Here is a 22,104-nt window from a genome sequence, read left to right on the forward strand (position 1 = left end):
TGTCACATGGCTAGGGAGCGGAATCCTATGGTTGTGACTCTATGGTCATGTGATAGGTTATATTGGTGACTAGTTCATCGAACACCTTGCTGGATTAGCTTATACAGGATCTTTATTTATTTTCATGTATATCTAATATTAAACAAATTAATACGAGATAGCCTAAAACATGTTTCTAAAATTGAATTCAAAGAGAAATAAAGAATAGAATACTTATAGTATACACAGCGGAATTAAAGAGTCCTTCCTTCAGTTTCTCTAACTCTTGTATCCTCTCTGTCGCAGAGTATTATCAAGAAACTGAACCGATCTTCTATTTTCTTCACGATCTTCCAATGTATCCTTAGAACCACCTAGACTAGTGTGGGCAATTATCAACACATGAGATAGATATAGAGAGAAGAAGAGAAAATAACAAAGAGGTATAGAAAAGGACTTGTGTTTAGAGAGAATCTAAAACTATCAGAAAATTTGACTTATGACTTATCAAACTTATTGTTTTGACTTCTCTCTAAGTACTCCTTTTATAGACTCAATTAGGCCATTTAATTTAATTTAAAAATCAATAAAATAATAAGCATTTTTAAGCCCTAGGTCGAAATTATCATGGGCTATAGGCCCGTGAAATTTCCCATTTGATTATAAGCCCATTGGACTTAAAATCAAGGCATGTCTTATTTTCTATTGATTTAATTAATTAAATAATTATTTAATTCCTTTATCAAATTAATTATTTATAATTTGAACCTTGATTTAAACTTATTTATTAATTTATATACCAATTTATCTTAATTAATAAATCTGCCATAATTTCCCTTTTCTTCTCAAAATTACACAACTCTGTGAAACTATCCAAAATTGACCTGGTCAACTTTGATAATTCTAATTGATGATTAAATCAATTAATTGAGACTATCTAGATGATTTTATCCAAGGTAAAATGGGGACCATGGGCCTATGAAATCAAGCTCCAATAAGTTATCATAAATCTAACAAATAAATTTACTAACTTATTAATTCCTCGTGACTCCACTATAGACTTGGAATTGCACTCTTGAATTCATAGAACACTCTATAACAAATATGGCTACACTATTAATTATCCATTGTTACAACCATAATTGTCACTCAATCCTCTATAGACGGTCTACAATGAGATGGGACTAAAATACCGTTTTACCCCTCATTGTATTTTATCATTGAAACACTTAGTTCCTTGTAAATGATATTTCAGTAAACTAATTTAATTACTGAAATGAGATCTCTATCATTTAACACCATGAACCTAACTAAAAGGAAACCGTCGTTTCACTTCTTCATCAGAAGCTATAGATGTTCATATCTATGATTAACACTCCCACTCAATTATACTACCGAGTTCCCAAGATGTAAGTATGGGCTAGTCCGTAGGGTAAGCTGGTAACGAACAAGTCAAAGAACTCAAATGATACAATCAGTTAGAATACTAACCACTTAGAATTGAGATTGAATTGACCTATGGTCAACTATATGATATGACTAGAATAGATAATAACGGTACGTTTACTTATCTTATCAACTGTCAATATTGGTCCAGTCTGATGTAACAAATACATCCGATCTTATCTACTTTGCTAATGTTCTGGAAAGAACATAACACTGTATTGTGTAAGTAGATCATATCGTAGAATGGAAAGTTAGTGTAAATCTGGTGCACTGACTAATCTTAGGACTAACTTATTTTGAACATATAATCATATTTATATTCCACTGTGATTACATCACTATAAATAAGATTAGCTATATGCTCGGGATTTAATAGAAGTTTATATTAAACAAATAATCATGAAAATAAAACATGTGAGAAACGTGATTAACCAAGTCAAAAAATGATTTCTATTCTTTTATTGATAATAAAATGAGATTACAAAAAATTTGGGTTTTAATTAGGGCATAAAACCCCAACAAACTCCCACTTGCACTAATTGAAACTAATGCCTTAATTCTACTAATCCCATCTCCTTGATATGCTTATCAAATGTAGATTTTGGTAGTGTCTTTGTAAACGGATCCGCAAGATTGTCTTCAGTTGCAATTTTCATAACCTTCATATCTCCCCTGGCCACATATTCTCGAATAATGTGATACTTCCTTTCTATATGCTTACTCCTCTTGTGACTTCGAGGTTCTTTTGAGTTAACAATCGCTCCTGTATTGTCACAAAAAAACACAAGCAGTTTATCCATTTCTGGAATAACACCAAGATCCGAATAGATTTTCTTTTTCCAGACTATTTCCTTAGCTGCTTTTGACGTGGCTATGTACTCAGCCTCCATGGTGGAATTTGAGATTGCAGACTGCTTTACGCTTCTCCAAATCACAGCTCCACCCCCAAGAGTAACCACCATTCCAGAAGTAGACTTTCTATCATCGACATCAGTCTGAAAATCTGAATCGGTGTAGCCTACAGGGTTCAAAACACCACCCTTGTAAACTAACATATAATCCCTTGTCCGTCTCAAATACTTTAGGAAATGCTTAACTGCTATCCCATGTTCCGGTCCTAGGTTTAACTGATACCTACTCACTACTCCCACTGCATAGCAGATATCTGGTCTAGTACACAACATGGCATATATCAGACTTCCAACTGCAAATGCGTAAGGAACTTTTCTCATTGCATCTTCCTCTTCAGGAGTCTGGGGAGACTGCTTCTTTGAAAGATGAATTCCATGGCGGGACGGTAGACGCCCTTTCTTGGAATTTTTCATTGAGAAACGTTCAAGCACTTTATCTATGTAAGCTGCTTGAGAAAGAGCTAAGAGTCTGTTCTTTCTATCCCCGATGATCTAGATACCTAGAACATAACTTGCTTCACCCAAATCCTTCATTTGGAATTGAGTGCTCAGCCAATTCTTCACATCTGATAATTTCTTAACATTGTTTCCAATGAGTAAGATATCATCTACATAAAGAACCAGGAATACCACTATTTGATTTGCCTTCAGTTGGTAAACACAGGGCTCATCAATATTTTGTTCAAAGCCATAGGTTTTGATTATTTCATCAAACCTAAGATTCCAGGAACGAGAAGCTTTCTTAAGTCCATAGATGGACCTATTCAATTTGCAAACTTTTCCTTCTTGTCCAGATACTTTTAAATCCTTCTGGCTGATCCATATAATTGACTTCGTCAAGCTTTCCATTAAGAAAAACTGTCTTGACGTCCATTTGCCAGATCTCATAGTCGAGAGCGGCTGCTATGGATAGGAGGATGCGAATTGATTTGAGCATGGCTACCGGACTAAAAGTTTCCTCATAGTCCACGCCTTCTCTTTGGGTATAACCCTTTGCCACTAATCGAGCTTTATAAGTCTCGATATTTCCATCAACACCTCGTTTCTTCTTGTAGATCCACTTGCACCCAATGGCCCTAAAGTTACTAGGTGCTTTCACAAGATCCCAGACGAAATTTGAGTACATGGACTCCATTTCCTGTTTCATGGCTTCGAGCCATAGTTCCTTTTCAGGGCTAGCCATTGCCTGTTTGAAAGACAATGGATCGTCATCACTAGTGTCACCAACAACCATATTGGTTTCCCGATCCAAACCATAACGAACTGGGTTTCTAGAAACCCTCCCACAACGACGAGGCTCCGTGACTGTTTTCTCAAGAACAATGGTACTTTCTTCATTTAAATCGACTTGCGTCGGTTGTACATGAAGAGTGGGAATTTCATCATCAACTCGCGTTGATGACGATGGAACATTGGTTGGAGTCAATTCTTTAACCATCTCCTCTAAAACTACTTTGCTGCGAGGTTTAAAGTTCTGGACATAGTCATTTTCTAGAAAAGTAGCATTTGTAGAAGTAAACACTTTATTTTCTGAATGACTATAGAAAAGTCCACCCCGAGTACCTTTAGGATAGCCAACAAACATGCAAAATTCAGTTCGAGGTTCTAGCTTTCCCTCCTTTTTCCTCAGGACGTGAGCGGGACACCCCCAGATTCTATAATGGCGTAAACTAGGTTCACGACCATTCTAGCGTTCTAAAGGTGTTTTGGGGATTGATTTTGACGGCACAACATTGAGAATGTCATTCGCGGTTTCAATTGCATATCCCCAGAATGAAGTTGGTAGAGTTGAGTAACTAAGCATGCATCTAACCATTTCCAATAAAGTTCTGTTTCGGCGTTCCGCTACACCATTTTGTTACGGAGTACCTGGGGCAGTAAGTTGTGATAAAATCCCAAGTTCAGTTAAATGATCTTGGAACTGCATATCCAAATATTCTCCACCCCTATCAGATCGCAAGATCTTTAACCTTTTACCTAATTGGTTCTGAGCCATTGCTAGGAATTCCTGAAACTTTGAAAATGTTTCTAATTTCCTGTGCATTAGGTAAAGACATGAGTATCAAGATTAATTGTCAATGAAAGTGACGAAATACTCAAAACCACCCCTGGCTTGTACATTCAAAGGTCCACAAACATCTGGATTCACAAGACCAAGTGGTTCTTTGGCCCTATCACCCTTTGCAGAGAATGGACGCTTGGTCAATTTGCCTTCTAGACAAGATTCACAGACAGGTAATTCACCTAAGGTGAGTTCCCTTAAAGGTCCGTCCTTTGTAAGTTTAATCCTATCATAGCCAATGTGACCTAGTCTCAAGTTCCATAAATACGTCATATTATTGTTATCGGTCTTTTGAAGGTTATTGGTCCTAGGTTTAGCAACTTTGAATAAATCATTGTTAAGAGCGAGGGGTTCGTTAGGTCGCAGAATATAAAGCCCGTTTTCCAAAAATGCAATACACAATTGTGATCCATTGAAAGAAATAGATATATTAAAACTTGTGAAAGTCATAACAAATCGTTCTAATTGCAACATGGAAACTGAAATTAAATTTCTACTAAAATCTAGAATAAAAAATACGTCTTTTAAAATTAAAAATTAATTTCCAAACTTTAGAGGAGCTCTTCCTTTATCTTGGACCGCAACGAACGCTCCATTCCCAACTCTATGCTTTAAGCCACCTTCGTTCACTTCCTCCCACGATTCAAGAAGCTTTGTTTTTTCACTGCTAGAAACTTACGGCAATCTCGTTTCCAATGCCCCTTCTCTTTGCAGTGAAAGCATTTATCTTTACCTTTCTTGTTTTTCATGTTCTTCCCTTTAGGCATCTGTGCACGTGGTTGTGCACTCGTATTTACAGCCTTTGCAGGCTTAGGGTTGTTTATTTGCCGACCTTTCCTCTTTTTTCTAGCTTTCGAAGACGAAGCTTGGTTAGCTTCATCCTTAGCTAGATGAGTAGCAACATCAGTAGTCTTATTTTCACCTCCTTTACTAGGTCCACCCATGACAGGTTCAAAAATCTAAAGCTCATTCATGAGTTGCGTCAGACCATAATTGAGTTGATCACGAACGTGCAGACACGGTGCCATCCGAGAATTCACGGTTCCATCACGTACGTGTGGAGATGGTGTTATCCGAGCATTTACGACGCTATCAAGAACGTGCGGAGACGATGCTCGTTCTGGGGATTCCTCAATCATGACGAACTCGGAGTTGTCACCAATCAACTTTATGTTGATATTCTGCTTCCAATTATGGAAGTTTTCTCCGGTGAGTTTCTCCATCGAAAGTTGAGAAAGGATGGGAGTAGACACTACTTAACTTAAAACTACAAATTACCAATAAAATAGAAATCAATCACATTTGCTCAATAAAACTTGTATTCACACAAATTTCAAGAAATAGCACAACATATACCAAAAATATGTAAGATATGAGAAAAAATACCAAAAACAATCATATCTCTATTTCTTTAGGTTTTTAACTAATCTATGATATCCTTGTCCCGGTTGGCGAGAGTCAAAAATACCACTAGTTAAATAGAGTTGTAAACTCATTTAATAATGGACACCATTATTAACAACCTACTATTCGATCAAAATAAGAAAACAAAATCTCTTATTTTATGAGCTAGACCCACGGTTTCAATAATCATAGATTTAGTCCTAGTAGTCACCGTAGGGGTGAGTCTAGTAGAATTTGACCTATAATTATCTATCTTTCGAAATCTAACCTTGTCAAAATAACTAATGAACACCTTCCGTAGGGGGACAAATCAAAGCGCCTCGAGGCCCCATTAAGCTATTGACTATGTTAAACCAACGGTGGAGATCGAATAAAATTCTTAAAATAAGCTCATTATAAAATTAAAATTAGTATTTTTATTATTTATTTTTAGAAAATTAATGACCATGGTTTTCCAAAAAAAATTAAACAGATTAAAATTTTTAAAACCAAAGTCCTATAATTTCTTATTAATTCTAAAGTGTCACATTGAAACAAATTTAATTAATTTAGAATTAATTTTTTGCTAATCAATATTTAGGTTTAACTAATATAATGAACCTATACAATTAAGTCCAACTCAGGTAAATGGGCCTTAACAATTGGGCTTGTATGGAAGAGGGCTGGGTCCAGTATGTCGTTCCCACTACAAAGGCCCCTATCTTCCATGCAAGGTCCAAAAGACAGGAATTTAAACCTTCATTTTATTAATTGTTATTAATTGATTAGGCCTACTATAGTCATGCAAAGCAAATGGGCCTTCACAAGTGGAATCACCCACAAGAGAGGAATTTAAACTTTACATTTTCTAATGGGCCCAAATGAAACCTATCATTTTATGAATATTTTATTTGGCAAAATACCATATATCTAACTGTTATCCAAAAAATTAGCATTGATGACGTGGCAAGTGATCCCTGGACACGTGGCTGACACCTGGAAGAGCTCTGCTAGGGTATCGACCAGAGGACGTACTAGAAGCAGTAAGCAGCCCAGTCTTACCTGCGACCAGTCTGGTCGATAGTTCCGCATGCAATGTCATATTACTGTAAAGATCTTTGTAGATCCCGAATTTAACTCATACAATCTCCTGAATATCCGATTATTTAGGAGAGAATATTGCAACTAAATCATGTAATCCCCCTTGAGCCTATAAATAAGAAAAGATAGCTTAAGGAAGGGACTTTTGGCTTTCGAATTATTTGAGATTAGAGTAATTCTCCTTGGAAGATTGTATTGTTCTTGCGAGGTTAGTGAAACTCATTGAACCCTTGTTCTTTGATCACTCCTTTGATTCCTATATCGATAACAGTCTAAGTGGACGTAGGTTATTACCAGATCCTGGGGCCGAACCACTATAAAAATATCGTGTTCTTATTACTTTTTGTCATTACGTTCTTCTCAACACATTCATTCATATCAAGCATATTCTGACTCCGTGTCAGTTGACCAAATTCTGGGTCAACATTCTGGTGCTTTTATTGAGAGCTTGATTTATCATTGCTGAGAAAACTAATGGCGAAAACTGGAAGGAAAGCTGGACAGGCGGCCGCTGCTGCGCCATCAAATCCACCTCCTCCTCCCCCTGCAAGCGTGGCGGAGGATGAGACACATCTGGACTTTGAGGAGGAAGAAATGGATGATGCAACGCTGAAGAGTACGCTGGGGGCGTTGCAGGAGGAGCTGGCTAGTCTGAAAGCCAGTCAAGAGATTGCTGCCGAAGTTGTGGCGCGGCAGCAGCAGGAGATTGAACGGCAGCGCGCAAAATTAAGCGAAAGGCAGGTGGAGATGGACCGCTGCCAGAGCGAGGCCATGGCAGCCCTTGAGGCGGCCTTGCAACTGGCAAGGAATCAGGCCGCACCTGTTTCGCAGCCTGACCAACCTGTCAATGGGCCACCCCAGAGGGGTCCTAATCTCAGCCCACCAATCCAGCCTTCGAGTCCGCAAAGGCCCGAGCAGCCTCAGGTGCCCCATGACGATGTCCCACTGGACCCTGAGGCATGGCCACCATCCCAAGCTGGTTGCGGCAATCCCCCGCAACAGAGGCAGAATAGGGCTGAGCATCAGCCTCGTAGTCCTAGACGTCATAGGGGCAATGAGCCAAACCTACCGAACAGAGGTCAGTATCCCCCTGGTAACAGGAGGGACTCAGAGTTAGGCTCTGCGGTCTGGGGTCCCCCATGGCATGATAATGCGCGGGGACACCACGACCAGCGCAGGCCGCCCTCTAACGTTCGGAACGTTTCAGCCAGGGACGGAAATCGGGGGAATAGTCAGTCCCACCATAGCCAATCAAGGTTTAGGGATGGCCATGGGTATAATGAGGCCGACTCAGGCAAGGGAAACGCTGGCCGAAGGAACGAAGAGAGAGGTAAAGGCAGGAGCCAGATACCTCAAGATGACCAGCCCAATAGATGGGATGCTGGGGGGCAGCCCAAACAAAATAATGTCTTCAACCGGCTCGGGGGTAGCGAGCATCGGAGAAAAGATGAAGATTTGCGTGACATACTCAACGATCGCTGCGAGCGGCATGGTGAGAATGTCCCCCCAGCAACAGATGCCACAGCGATTCCTGCCGCTGTACAGGCCCAGATAGACGCCCCCAACCAAGCAGTGCAACAACTGGTCGGGGGAAGGACATCTTATATCGACCACGATAGGAGGAAAGACACTCCTTTCGTACAAAGGATAGCTAATGCCGAAACTCCAAGCAAGTTCAAAATTCCTACACTTCCAAACTTTGACAGGTATGGAGACCCAGTGTCTCATGTCAATAAGTTTGAAATAAAAATGGACATTCAAAAAGTATCCGAAGACGCTCGGTGCAGGATCTTCCCTGCAACACTTTCTGAAGCTGCGCAGAAATGGTTTTTTAAGTTCCCTCCCGTAAGCATAGTTTCCTGGGAAATGTTCGTAAGGGATTTTTACGGACAGTTCTATGCAGGTCGTGTGCATCCGACCGAAGCAAACCAGCTGGTTGAAATTCGCTAGCAGGATGGAGAATCAGTAAGGGACTACATCCAGCGCTTTATGCGAGCAGCAGCTGGAGCGAAAACGGTGGGGGACGAAGGAAAAATGATGGCCATCACCGCAGGGGTTAAACATCATTCTCCCCTCTGGAAAAGTCTCCGAAAGGAAGGAGTGATAACTACCCAAGAATTTTTAGACCGGGCTGATCGCTACATCAAGCTTGAAGAAGCCATTGCTGACGATGGAAAGCCCTCAAGCAAGGATAAGAAGGCTTCCGAACCCGCCAAAGCCGCCAATGGTTCGAAACCTAATGGAAACGGCAAAAGCAACGGCAATGGCAAGAATGGTGGGAAACGACCGTACAATGAGCCTTCCACCTCCGACAATAAACGAGCCAAGGGTAATCGTTATGAACCTCGGTTCACTAACTACACTGCCCTCGTTGAGTCTCGGGGAGAGGTTTATCAGGCCACAAGTTCTAGTGTGCCTTATAAAAAACCTGGCCCCATCCGAAAGGATATTTCGAAAAGAGACACTACCAAGTTCTATCGTTACCATAACGACTACAGACATGACACTAATGAATGCAACTAGTTAAAAGACGAAATCGAGTTCCTCATTAGACAAGGACACTTGAGAAGATACGTACGGTCCTCGGGAAATTCCCAACGAGAAGCTTCGGGTAGCAACGAGCAGGCGCCCATGCGCCAATGCTCGCCACCCTTACAACCTGCCCCCGTGACTGGCACACTCTTAACCATCTGTGGAGGCCCGCACCTCACAGGAAATAGCGGAAAGGCTAGGGAACGATATGCTCATACTCTGCGCCACGACCAGGACATCGAGATGATGACTGTGGAGGACCATGCACCAAAAAAGGCTCGGTCGGAGGAAGGTGAGATAATCTTCTCTAATGGAGATGCCCAACACATACGGTTCCCACATTCCGATCCGCTGGTCGTGGACATCCAGATGGCTAACATGGTGGTGAAGAGAGTACTGGTCGATACAGGAAGTTCAGTGAATATTCTGTATAAATCAACACTGGAACGCATGAAATTGTCCGTTAAGGACTTAGAGCCCTGCAACCAAACGATATACGGCTTCTCTGGAGAAGGACTCGCCCTAGCCGGATTGATCAAACTGTGAGTAACGACGGGTACAACGCCTGCAACAAGGACATTACTCACCACTTTTGTAGTGGTCGATTGTCCGTCGGCGTACAATGCCGTTATTGGAAGGCCTATACTGGTTGATCTACGGGCTGTCATCTCTATGTGGCACTTGGCCATGAAGTTCCCAACAGATGCGGGGGTAGGACGCGTGTTGGGAAACCAGAGGGAAGCCAGGGAGTGCTACAACGCCTCAATCACAAAGGCGAAGAATGGAGCGTCGAGGAGCACTACCTCAGATAGGTTGCAAATGGCAGTTGATACGCAAGCCCAATCCGGTGATGAAGTCACCAAATAGGGTGTTGCCCAAAGTAAGGATAGAGACTTAGATCCTCGCTTTGGGGATTTTGAAGAAAACGTTGGACCTGTCGAGGACCTGGAGGAGGTTCAAATCGACAAAGACGACCCGACCAGAGTCGTAAAGGTTGGGAAAAACTTAGAGCCTACCACAAAGCACGCACTGGTTGAATTTTTGCGAAAAAACCAGGAGGTTTTCACCTGGTCGCATAAAGACATGGCTGGGATAGATCCTATAGTTATCAGCCATGTCCTGAATATAGACAAGACCTTTCCACCCGTGCAACAAAAAAGAAGGCTGCTCGATAAAGATAGATCGAGAGCCTTAAAAGAAGAAGTTGAAAGACTAAAGGAGAATGGGTTCATCAGGGTGGCATTTTATCCATCGTGGGTCTCAAATCTAGTGCTGGTTCCCAAGCCTAACGGCAAGTGGCGAACCTGCGTGGATTTTACAGAGCTCAATAAAGCCTACCCAAAAGACTGTTTCCAACTCCCAAGAATCGACCAACTGGTCGATGCAACTGCAGGGCACGAGATCCTCTCGTTCATGGATGCATATTCGGGCTACAACCAAATTAGCATGCATCCCCCCGACGAGGATCACACCAGCTTTCGGACCGATACGGGCTTATACTGTTACAGAGTAATGCCCTTCAGACTGAAAAACGCAGGTGCGACTTACCAACGGCTAGTCAACCACATGTTTAAGGAGCTGATCGGAGTAAACATGGAGGTATACGTGGACGACATGCTGGTAAAGTCTAAGAAGGCAGAAGGACATGTGAGGGATTTACAAAAGTGCTTTGATGTGTTGAACAAATACAAAATGAAGTTAAATCCCCTCAAATGTTCCTTCGGAGTTGGATCAGGGAAGTTTTTGGGGTTTATTGTAAATTCAAGAGGAATCGAGGCCAACCCCGACAAGATAAAAGCCCTGATCGACATGAAGTCGCCAGAAAGGATCAAAGATGTACAAAGCTTAACTGGGAGGATCGCAACCCTAAGTAGTTTTATTTCGAAATCAACCGACAAGTGTGTCCCTTTTTTTCAATCTACTTAGGGGAAATAAGAAGTTTGAATGGACAGAAGACTGCGAGCAAGCGTTCTAAGCCTTGAAAGCCCATATGGCACAACCTCCCATCTTATCAAAGCCAATCGAAGGAGAAACTTTGTTTATTTACCTGGCGATTACTGAAGTGGCTGCTAGCACGGTACTAGTGCGAGAGGAAGAAGGTGTACAAAAAGCAGTCTACTATGTTAGCAAGAGACTGATCGGGGCAGAATTGAGATATCCACCAATCGAGAGGTTAGCATATTGCTTAATCCTAGCCTCTAGGAAGCTACGCCCCTACTTTCAAACCCATCCTATTACAGTTCTAACTGACCAACCCCTTCCGCAAGTCCTCCAAAAACCAGAGGCGGCTGGGCGATTATTAAAATGGGCAGTCGAATTAGAGCAGTTCGATATAACTTATTCACCGCGAGCCGCAGTCAAGGGACAAGTCTTGGCCGATCTTATTGCAGAATTCACCGAACTCCCAGACAGCGAACAGTGCGAACAGCCTAAAGCGCCTGAGCCTCAAGACAAAGCTCCTTCGTGGAAGTTATTCACGGATGGGTCATCCAACGAATCCCACGCTGGAGCGGGAGTGATATGGATAACGCCGGAAGGGCATCGATTTCACTGCGCCATCAGGTTCGACTTCACCGTGTCAAATAATGAAGCGGAATACGAAGCACTCCTCCCTGGGTTGAGAATGGTGAAAGATATGAGCATAAAGACGCTTGATATCTACAGTGATTCACAGCTGGTGGTGAATCAAATTCTAGGGGAATACCAAGCGCGAGGTTTAAAAATGGTGGCCTACTTGAACAAAACAAAAGACCTGCTAGCCCAGTTCACTAAATACACCCTCCAGCAAATTCCAGGAGATCAGAATTCAAATGCAGATGCCTTAGCCAAACTCGTGAATGCGAAGGATGCTGACACTTTGAACATTGTGCCAGTAGAAAGACTGAGTAAGCCAAGCATACAAGCGGTCGAATCCAGTATGGAGATTCAAATGGAAGATACATGGATGACAGCTTATTTGGAGTATTTGACGAACGGTACGCTACCAACAGATAGAAACAAAGCCAGAACCCTAGAAAGGCGAGCTGCTAGGTACATACTGGTCGATGGTGTTATGTACCGAAGAGGATATTCCTTGCCACTACTCAGGTGCGTTACACCAGAAAAAGCTAAGGAACTCATGAAAGAGGTGCATGAAGGATTCTGTGGGGATCACGCTGGGGGGCAGAGTTTGGCAAAAAAGATTCTAAGGCAAGACTACTTCTGGCCAACTATGAACGAGGATTCGATGGAGTTTGTACGAAGATGCGATAAATGTCAAAGATTCTCCAAGATTCCTTGAGCAACTCCAAACGAATTAAAACAGATGCAAAGTCCGTGGCCTTTTGCTGCATGGGGGATAGATTTGATTGGATCCCTACCTACAAGGAAAGGCGGAGTAAAGTACTCAGTCGTAGTAGTCAATTACTTCACCAAATGGGCCGAAGCTGAACCGCTCGCTACCATCACGACCAAGAAAATCCTTGACTTTGTTATCAAGAACATTGTCTGTCGATATGGTTTGCCTAGAAAGATAGTTTCAGACAACGGGACCCAATTTGACAGCGATTTATTCACCGATTTCTGCGAAAGACATGGAGTCATTAAAATCTTTTCTTCAGTTGCACACCCCCAGGCGAATGGGCAGGTCGAAGCCGTGAATAAAACCCTTAAAGACACCCTGAAGAAGAGGCTTGAAGAAGCTAAGGGAGCGTGGCCAGAGCAACTGCCTGAAGTCCTCTGGTCGTATAGAACGTCTCACCGAACAGCGACAGGACATACCCCATTTTACTTAGCCTATGGATATGAGGCAATGTTGCTTGTCGAACTATATCCCCCCTCACATCGACGCCTAACATACGACCAGGACTAGAATAGCCAGCTGACGATGGAATCCCTAGACTCGATTGACGAGATACAGGAGAAGGCCCAACTCTGAGTTGCTGCATACCAACAAAAAGTCGCCCAGTACTTTACCTCCAAAGTTAAAGAAAGAAAATTCAATGTCGGAGACTTGGTGCTACGACGAGTTTTCTTAAATACCCGCGACCCTACTGCTGGAGTACTCAGACCTAACTGGGAAGGACCTTATCAGATTGAAGAAGTCCTTCATCCAGGCACCTACAAACTTGCACGCTTAAACGGAGATCTCGTTCCACGTTATTGGAATGGAGAACACCTGCGCAAGTATTATCAGTGAACAGTTCTTTTTAAAGGACTGGCTTGTATTAGTTTTTCTTTTTACAAGTTTAGCAAAGAGGGTTAGCCACGCTATATGGCTAATCGCTCGTATATGTAAGATTCTATTTCAAAATCACTCGTAAAGACATGTTTAGTCCATTTTTAATACGAGATTATAAGGGACTGTGCGCAGCCAGTCATTCTTACCAACCTTTGTGAATTCATATTTACAAGTATTTGTTCATTACGTGTGTTGTTTTGCTGTATTACAAGTATTATTTTTACCCGAACAGGAATGTTCGAACAGGTCATCGTCAAGGCAAGTGACCAAGGACCTAAAGCTCCTCGATCACTTGGGGGGCATATAAGGCACATCGATAATAAAGCATACCATGAGTTATGTAAACACATGAACAAAATGAGTGAAAGCATGCTAAGGTACTTAGAGTATTTTTCAAAATTTATATTTTGTTAAATCATGCCAAAGTACTATGCTAAGTTCGGTCATACGGAAAAAGTTATAATAAATAAAAATGTTATAGCACCATGCAATCTTTTACACCGCAAGCATCACTGCTTGGATGTAACTGTTCAAATAAAAGAAAAAGTTTACTGCCCGTGCAGCAAAGTTTAAAATAAAAATATTGTCTTTACATCACGACCCGTGGGTCGTGTAATGAAAAGATAGAGAAAATAATAAAAAAGCTAAAGAGGCACTGGGAGCAGGAGGGTCTTTATCAGCATTTTGATTGGTCGTGTCCTCAATGACCCCTTCTTCTTCAGCACCAGCCAAGCTTGGGGAAGCAGGGATCCTCGCTCTTGCCTCCTCTTCAGTCAGTTGATCAGTGCAGCGAGCCAGCTCAGCAGTCCGAACATCCTCTGAAAGATAGCTGAAGTCGGCACCCTGATTGTGTTTCCAGAAGTTGTAAAAACACCGGAGCGTCGTCTTCTTATACCTTTCCAGATTTTTGGAGTTGTCGAGCTTCAGCTGCTCCACCTTGCCCTCAAGAGTAGTGACGACATCGTCCTTGGACTTAAGCACCTCTTCCAATCTCTTAACTTCGTGAAGATGGGTTCGGCTGGCATCTTGATAATCCTGCCTCTTCTTTATTATAGCTACCTTTGTAGCTTTAGCCTCTGATAACTTTTTCACCGCGGCATCCCTCTGCTGAGCCATCGCCTCCAACTCCTTTGCGTGCCTGGCCTCTGCAGCCGAAAGTTCCTCGGCTGCCTTCACCTGGTGCCTCTTGATAGCCTTTGCCCTAGCCTGTTCGATGGTGGCTTGAGTGCGGGTACGAGCAGTGGTGGCAGACAGCAACGCCTGAGGACAGAGGATAGAAGTTAGAACCTGTGGCAAAGACTAAAAGACTGAAGCCAAAAAGATAAAGAAGTACTTACGCTGGCTATTTCGTTCAGGGTCCTGTTCAGAATTAGGTCGACCGTCATACTCTCTGCCTCAACCATTGCATCCTTGACGCGGTCATTTTTCCCGATGTGCGCAATACGGTCTTTGGCCGCTCGTACGGCACAGCTCGAGAGTTTGGCCCCAAGAGTTTCTTCCCGCTTGTCTTGTTACCTTATGGGCGCAGCCGAAGGAGGGTTCATTGGAGAAGGAGGAGTCTCCTTCTCAGCAGGGGCCGGAGGATGAGCTGAATTTTGCCCAGTAGGCACGTCCCTAGGAGGGTCATATGTTCGACTCTTTTTTGCAAGTCCCTGGCTCGTCTCGCTAGTGTGTCTCCGTGATGACTTTCTCCGAAGTTGAGGAACTTCCTCTTCCTCCTCAGCCTGGTATAAGTCGAAGACGTTGGGAGTGGCCATATCTGCACATAAGTAAAAACATGCAAAGGGTAAAGATAAAAGTAGATGAAGACTCTTTATCAAAATGAAAAAGAAGGTCACAAAGTTAGTACCCGAGCTACAACTACTGGTCGCTATACTATTGACCCTATTAGTCACACACTCACTATCTGGCATGAAGAATTCTGGCCCTAGATTTGGAGTATATGTAAAGTTGCCCTCCCCATCAAACAAATGACAGGGAATTGGCAAACTATTTAAAAGCAACATAATTTTACTGTTCTCATCAGAGGATTCCCCCAGGTCCACAACTGGCTCTTTGGCCTTTTGTTTCCCCTTGCCTTGGGGAGCAGAAGGCCTTTCTACGGAAGGATTGCCCGTGGGCTCCCTGATGGTAACCCCCGTCGGCCTCCTTCGAGGAGGGGACACAGGAGGTTGCTGATTAGGAACCCCCTCGGCAGTGGCATCGTCTACCACAGACCCTCTTGTTTCGTGGTGAGGAGCCAGGAGGCTAGACAGCCTCAAGTTTTCATTGGTAACCAGGGACTTGATGCTTTTTGCTGCGTCGGTCATCCTGGCCAATGTATTTGACCTCAACACCATGTCTGGTGTTGGGGTTGGACGTAACCATGGGCTTGAAAGACAAAGTACAGTTTGAGAAAAATGAAAGGAAACTCCTTGATTAAAAGTATCGACCAGTCAAAGACGGTACTTACCTCCTTGAGCGAAGGCCAAGTTGTTGCTGGTTATGTCCGGTGTAAGGAAATACTCCTTACTGTACTGCCCCATGTTCGATATGTGCGTAGTGTCACTCAGGAATGTCCGGTTTGTCTCCTGGTGACAGAAGTGGAAGAAACCTGTTCCATATTGTTACGGGTTGGATTTAAGGTCAAAAAGATAATTGACCTCGTGGGGAGTAGGTTTTGGCCATTTTTTAAGTTTATACATGATATAGAGTGCGGCCAGCATTCTATATCCGTTTGGAGTAATTTGGAAGGGGGCGAAATCGAAATAATTAGCCACCCCCTAGTAAAAAGGATGTAGAGGGAGGAAAGCCCCCACCTCTATGTGATACTGAGACCAGACGCTGTATATACCTCCGGGGAGGTTAGCCCTTTGGTCTGAGGCAGGAATTTTGATAGTAACCCCTGTGAGGGGATACTTCCTGAAATAGTTAGCAACCATCCTAAGGGTCAGTACGCTGGTCGGGGAAGTATACCACTCGACATTAGGCAAATTCTGATGCTGAGGGTGGGCTCTAACTTGGATGTTAGGGTCAGGGACAGGATTGTCTCGACCGCTGGTCGAGGGAGCCCTAGCCTGCGAATCAGACTGGGCAGGAAGGTTTGGACTATCGGCAGATTCAGGTCTTTTCTTGCCTACAGATTTGGAACGGGCCATTTGAGGAGGAGAAGAACGAGGTCTGGATGAGGATCGAGAAAAAGGAATCTCGTGGATTCGGGCGGCCGGTTGTTCTTCGCCTTCGAGCAGTTGGGCGAGAAGATCGTCGTCGATGGGTCGTTCACCTCCCCACAAATCTGGCATCAATGTCTGCAAACAGAAAAATGGGGAGGTGAGGATGAAGAATTTTTAAAGGCTTTTTAAAATAACGCTGGTCGAGTATAAAAGCCAAGCTTTTATACAACAGTATTCTAACAAAAAGCTAAATTTTTCGCACGAACAGTTTGAAAGACGGATTAAAGGGTGAAAGTGAAAAGTTTTTCAAGAAAGCTTTTTCAACTCCCCTTAGGGCGGGAAAAACCTATTTTCCAACTAGCCTAAAGATCAAAATTTTACTTCGATTTTGCGTCCTAAAAGTACGATCCTAACTATCAAACTAACTCGTAAAACATTCTACTCACAAGCGTCTCAAACCAGAAGCAGATGAACTCAAACAGTCAACATACAGGAGCATGCATCATGAAAATTTGAAGCATAAGAATTCGAAAACTTACCAAGAAAATGATCGTGGAGATGGAAAAAGGGTCTTCGGAGGTCAAGGAACTCTCGGACTGAGTCTTGAAAATGTAGAAGAACGGTCTCTGGAGAAGGTTAAAACTCTGGTTTTTAGGGTTTCTTGAGAAGACAATGGCGTGCGTAAAAAGAAAAGGAAGATTTTGAAGGTATTATATAAGTTTGTCTGTGGCATTAAAAAGGTGTAATCATCAGTTTCCCTTTTTCGAAGTATGGGGAAGCGGAATGGCCGTCGAATTATTATTGGGGAACCGAAAAGTCATGATTAGACAGAAGTAGGTTACTTTTTCCAAGAACACACGAAGGGTTCTGACACGTATGGTGGGGTTACCGAAGAGTCGATCGCTCAAAAGTTTATTTATTGCTCGTGATAAATAAACTTGGGGCGCAAATGTTATCCAAAAAATTAGCATTGATGATGTGGCAAGTGATCCTTGGACACGTGGCTGACACCTGGAAGAGCTCTGCTAGGGTATCGACTAGAGGACATACTAGAAGCAGTAAGCAGCCCAGTCTTACCTGCGACCGGTCTGGTTGATAGTTCCGCATGCAATGTCATATTACTGTAAAGATCTTTGTAGATCCCGAATTTAACTCACACAATCTCATGAATATCCGATTATTTAGGAGAGAATATTGGCAACTAAATCATGTAATCCCCCTTGAGCCTATAAATAAGAAAAGATAGCTCAAGGAAGGGACTTTTGGCCTTCGAATTATTTGAGATTAGAGTAATTCTCCTTGGAAGATTGTATTGTTCTTGAGAGGTTAGTGAAACTCATTGAACCCTTGTTCTTTGATCACTCATTTGATTCCTATATCAATAACAGTCTAAGTGGGCGTAGGTTATTACCAGATCCTGAGGCCGAACCACTATAAAAATATCGTGTTCTTATTACTTTTTGTCATTACGTTCTTCTCAACACATTCATTCATATCAAGCATATTCTGACTCCGTGTCAGTTGACCAAATTCTTGGTCAACACTAACAAACATATGGGCCACTATATGCATCTAAGCCCAATTGCAAGAATACCACTTATAGTGCAAACAAACATGTTATAATTGGATGGGCCTAATCATGTTATTATATGAGCAATTCTATGAATTTATACAAAAATACCACAATTTATTTCATTTGCAAAAATACGACAATTAATTATCTAGAATTTATCAAAAAAATTCAAATTAATTAAATTTTTACAAAAAAAAATAAGTCAATTTAAATGAAATTTATCAACAATTAACAATAGTTAATTTAAATTTCATTTATCAACAATCAACTTGGTTTTAGGTTAATTTGAAAAAAAAAAAAATTTAATTTGAATAGGATTTATCAATAATTAACCAAAGTTAATTTAAATCCCATTTATTAGAAAAATATTTTGTTAATTGGCTGAAAAAAAAATGATTTTTTTCAAAATTTAACCAATTTTAAATTTTAAAATCAATATCTAAACTATTTTCCAAAAATATCTTATGTTGTTACAACTATTATCTAATATTTTAACCATTTAAAAATAATAAAATACAAATAGTTATAACAACCCTAAAATATCTCAAATAGTTAAACAAATTCCAATATCCATAAAAATATCTAACTAACAATGTTCAAATTTCAAATAATTTAAATATTAAAATCCATAGAATAAAAAGATATTTATATTTTCAAATAAAGATTTAATAAAAATATAAAGAATTTAAATGAAAATATCTTAAATATCTGATATCATAATTATAATATTTTAATATATTAAAAGATTTAAAATTAAGTTGTTAGTCTATTTTTAAATTTGAATTTGAATGTTTGTAGAAAATATCTAATTATTTAAATCTTAACTAACAAAAATATCTTTTTTTTTTAAAAAAAAAATTAAGTGATAAAACAAAAAAGATATTTTTTTGGTTTTGATTATAAATAATTTATTTCTACAAATTATTTTATTTTTCTTAATTTAAAAAAAATTGGATGAATAGTACCAGAGTTACTGTTCACCGGGTACTGTTCACGCGTGCATGCGCGTGGTGGCACGCGAAGGCACGCGGACGTGTGCGCGCGCATGGGTAGCCAGGCCAAATTTTTTCCAAAATTTTTTTTGAGCAATTTTTCAAACCAAAACTATTTTCTAATTAATTTTTACCATGTTTTACACAAAATAAATCATATATAAAAATTAATATCATAGAAAGCACAACAAAGATAACCTAAAAATTGCTAAAATTCACATAATATCAATATGTTCATAAAAACATGAAAAACCATCCAATTATTCAAACATATCATAATCCAATTTTAAACATGTTCATGCATGAAAATAAAGATTACCAAAGGCTCTGAGGCCAGTTGTTGGATTAGCATATACAGGATCTTTATTTATTTTCATGTATATCTAATATTAAACAAATTAATACGAGATAGCCTAAAACATGTTTCTAAAATTGAATTCAAAGAGAAAAAAAGAATAGAATACTTACAGTATACGCAGCGGAATTAAAGAGTCCTTCCTTCAATTTCTCTTACTCTTGTATCCTCTCTGTCGCAGAGTATTATCAAGAAACTGAACCGATCTTCTATTTTCTTCACGATCTTCCAATGTATCCTTAGAACCACCTAGACTAGTGTGGGCAATTCTCAACACATGAGATAGATATAGAGAGAATAAGAGAAAATAACAAAGAGGTTTAGAAAATGACTTATATTTAGAGAGAATCTAAAACTATCAGAAAATCTGACTTGTGACTTATCAAACTTATTGTTTTGACTTCTCTCTAAGTACTTCTTTTATAGACTCAATTAGGCCATTTAATTTAATTAAAAAAAATCTATAAAATAATAGCCATTTTGAAGCCCTAGGTCAAAATTATCATGGGCTATAGGCCCGTGAAATTTCCCATTTGATTATAAACCCATTGGACTTAAAATCAAGGCATGTATTATTTTCTATTGATTTAATTAATTAAATAATTATTTAATTCCTTTTTCAAATTAATTATTTATAATTTGAACCTTGATTTAAACTTATTTGTTAATTTAGATACCAATTTATCTTAATTAATAAATCTGCCATAATTTCTCTTTTCTTCTCAAAATTATACAACTCTGTGAAACTATCCAAAATTGACCTGGTCAACTTTGATAATTCTAATTGATGATTAAATCAATTAATTGAGACTATCTAGATGACTTTATTCAAGGTATAATGGGGACCATGGGCCTATGAAATCAAGCTCCAATAAGTTATCATAAATCTAACAAATAAATTTACTAACTTATTAATTCCTCGTGACTCCACTATAGACTTGGAATTGCACTCTTGAATTCATAGAACACTCTATAACAAATATAGATACGCTATTAATTATCCATTGTTACAACCATAATTGTCACTCAATCCTCTATAGGCAGTCTACAATGAGATGGGACTAAAATACCGTTTTACCCCTCATTGTATTTTATCCTTGAAACACTTAGTTCCTTGTAAATTGTATTTCAGTAAACTAATTTAATTACTGAAATGAGATCTCTATCATTTAACACCTTGAACCTAACTAAAAGGAAACCGTCGTTTCACTTCTTCATCAGAAGCTATAGATGTTCATATCTATGATTAACACTCCCACTCAATTATACTACCGAGTTCCCAAGATGTAAGTATGGGCTAGTCCGTAGGGTAAGCTGGTAACGAACAAGTCAAAGAACTCAAATGATACAATCAGTTAGAATACTAATAACTTAGAATTAAGATTGAATTGACCTATGGTCAACTATATGATATGACTAGAATAGATAATAACGGTACGTTTACTTATCTTATCAGCTGTCAATATTGGTCCAGTCTGATGTAACAAATACATCTGATCTTATCTACTTTGCTAATGTTCTAGAAATAATATAACACTGTAATGTGTAAGTAGATCATATCGTAGATTGGCAAGTCAGTGTAAATCCGGTGCACTGACTAATCTTAGGAATAACTTATTTTGAACATACAATCATATTTATATTCCACTGTGATTACGTCACTATAAATAAGATTAGCTATATGCTCGGGATTTAAGAGAAGTTTATATTAAACAAATAATCATGAAAATAAAACATGTGAGCAACGTGATTAACCAAGTCAAAAAATGATTTCTATTCTTTTATTGATAATAAAATGAGATTACAAAGAATTTGGGTTTTAATTAGGGCATAAAAGCCCAACACACCTATCTTGTTTAAGCTAGTGAAATGATCACTTATCTAAAAATCCACGGTGACCCTATCGTCACATGGCTAATGGGAATGGAACCCACCTTAGTGACTATTACCACTGTCACTCTTCTATTTAGTACTATAAGCCTGGTATGGTTACCAGAACCACCAGTGTTAAGTCATTATTCTGATTAGGATTGACTTGATAGTCATCCACTCAGGAGGGTAGGATTCCTTATCCTGGATAACCATCATTACGTGGATTTATTTGCCTGCTTGAATAGGGCTATATTTGCTAGGTGTGTGCCATATGATTTGATGACATGTTATTACTGATCATGTGCATATTAAGTTTTCTTGCTGGGCTTCGACTCACGGGTGCTATGTGGTGCAGGTAAAGGCAAAAGAAAGCTAGACCATCCTTGAGTTGGAGAGCTTAGGTGACGATGTGTACATATGCGGCTGCTCAACCGCCACGGCCGAGGTTTGAAGGAGGAACTAGGGTTAAACCTTGTTTTGCCGCTTAGATCGGCCAGTTGTAAATATTTTCTTGTAATTGACTTTTA

Source organism: Humulus lupulus, unplaced genomic scaffold, assembly GCF_963169125.1.
Source record: "Humulus lupulus unplaced genomic scaffold, drHumLupu1.1 SCAFFOLD_74, whole genome shotgun sequence".
NCBI classification, from domain to species: Eukaryota; Viridiplantae; Streptophyta; class Magnoliopsida; order Rosales; family Cannabaceae; genus Humulus; species Humulus lupulus.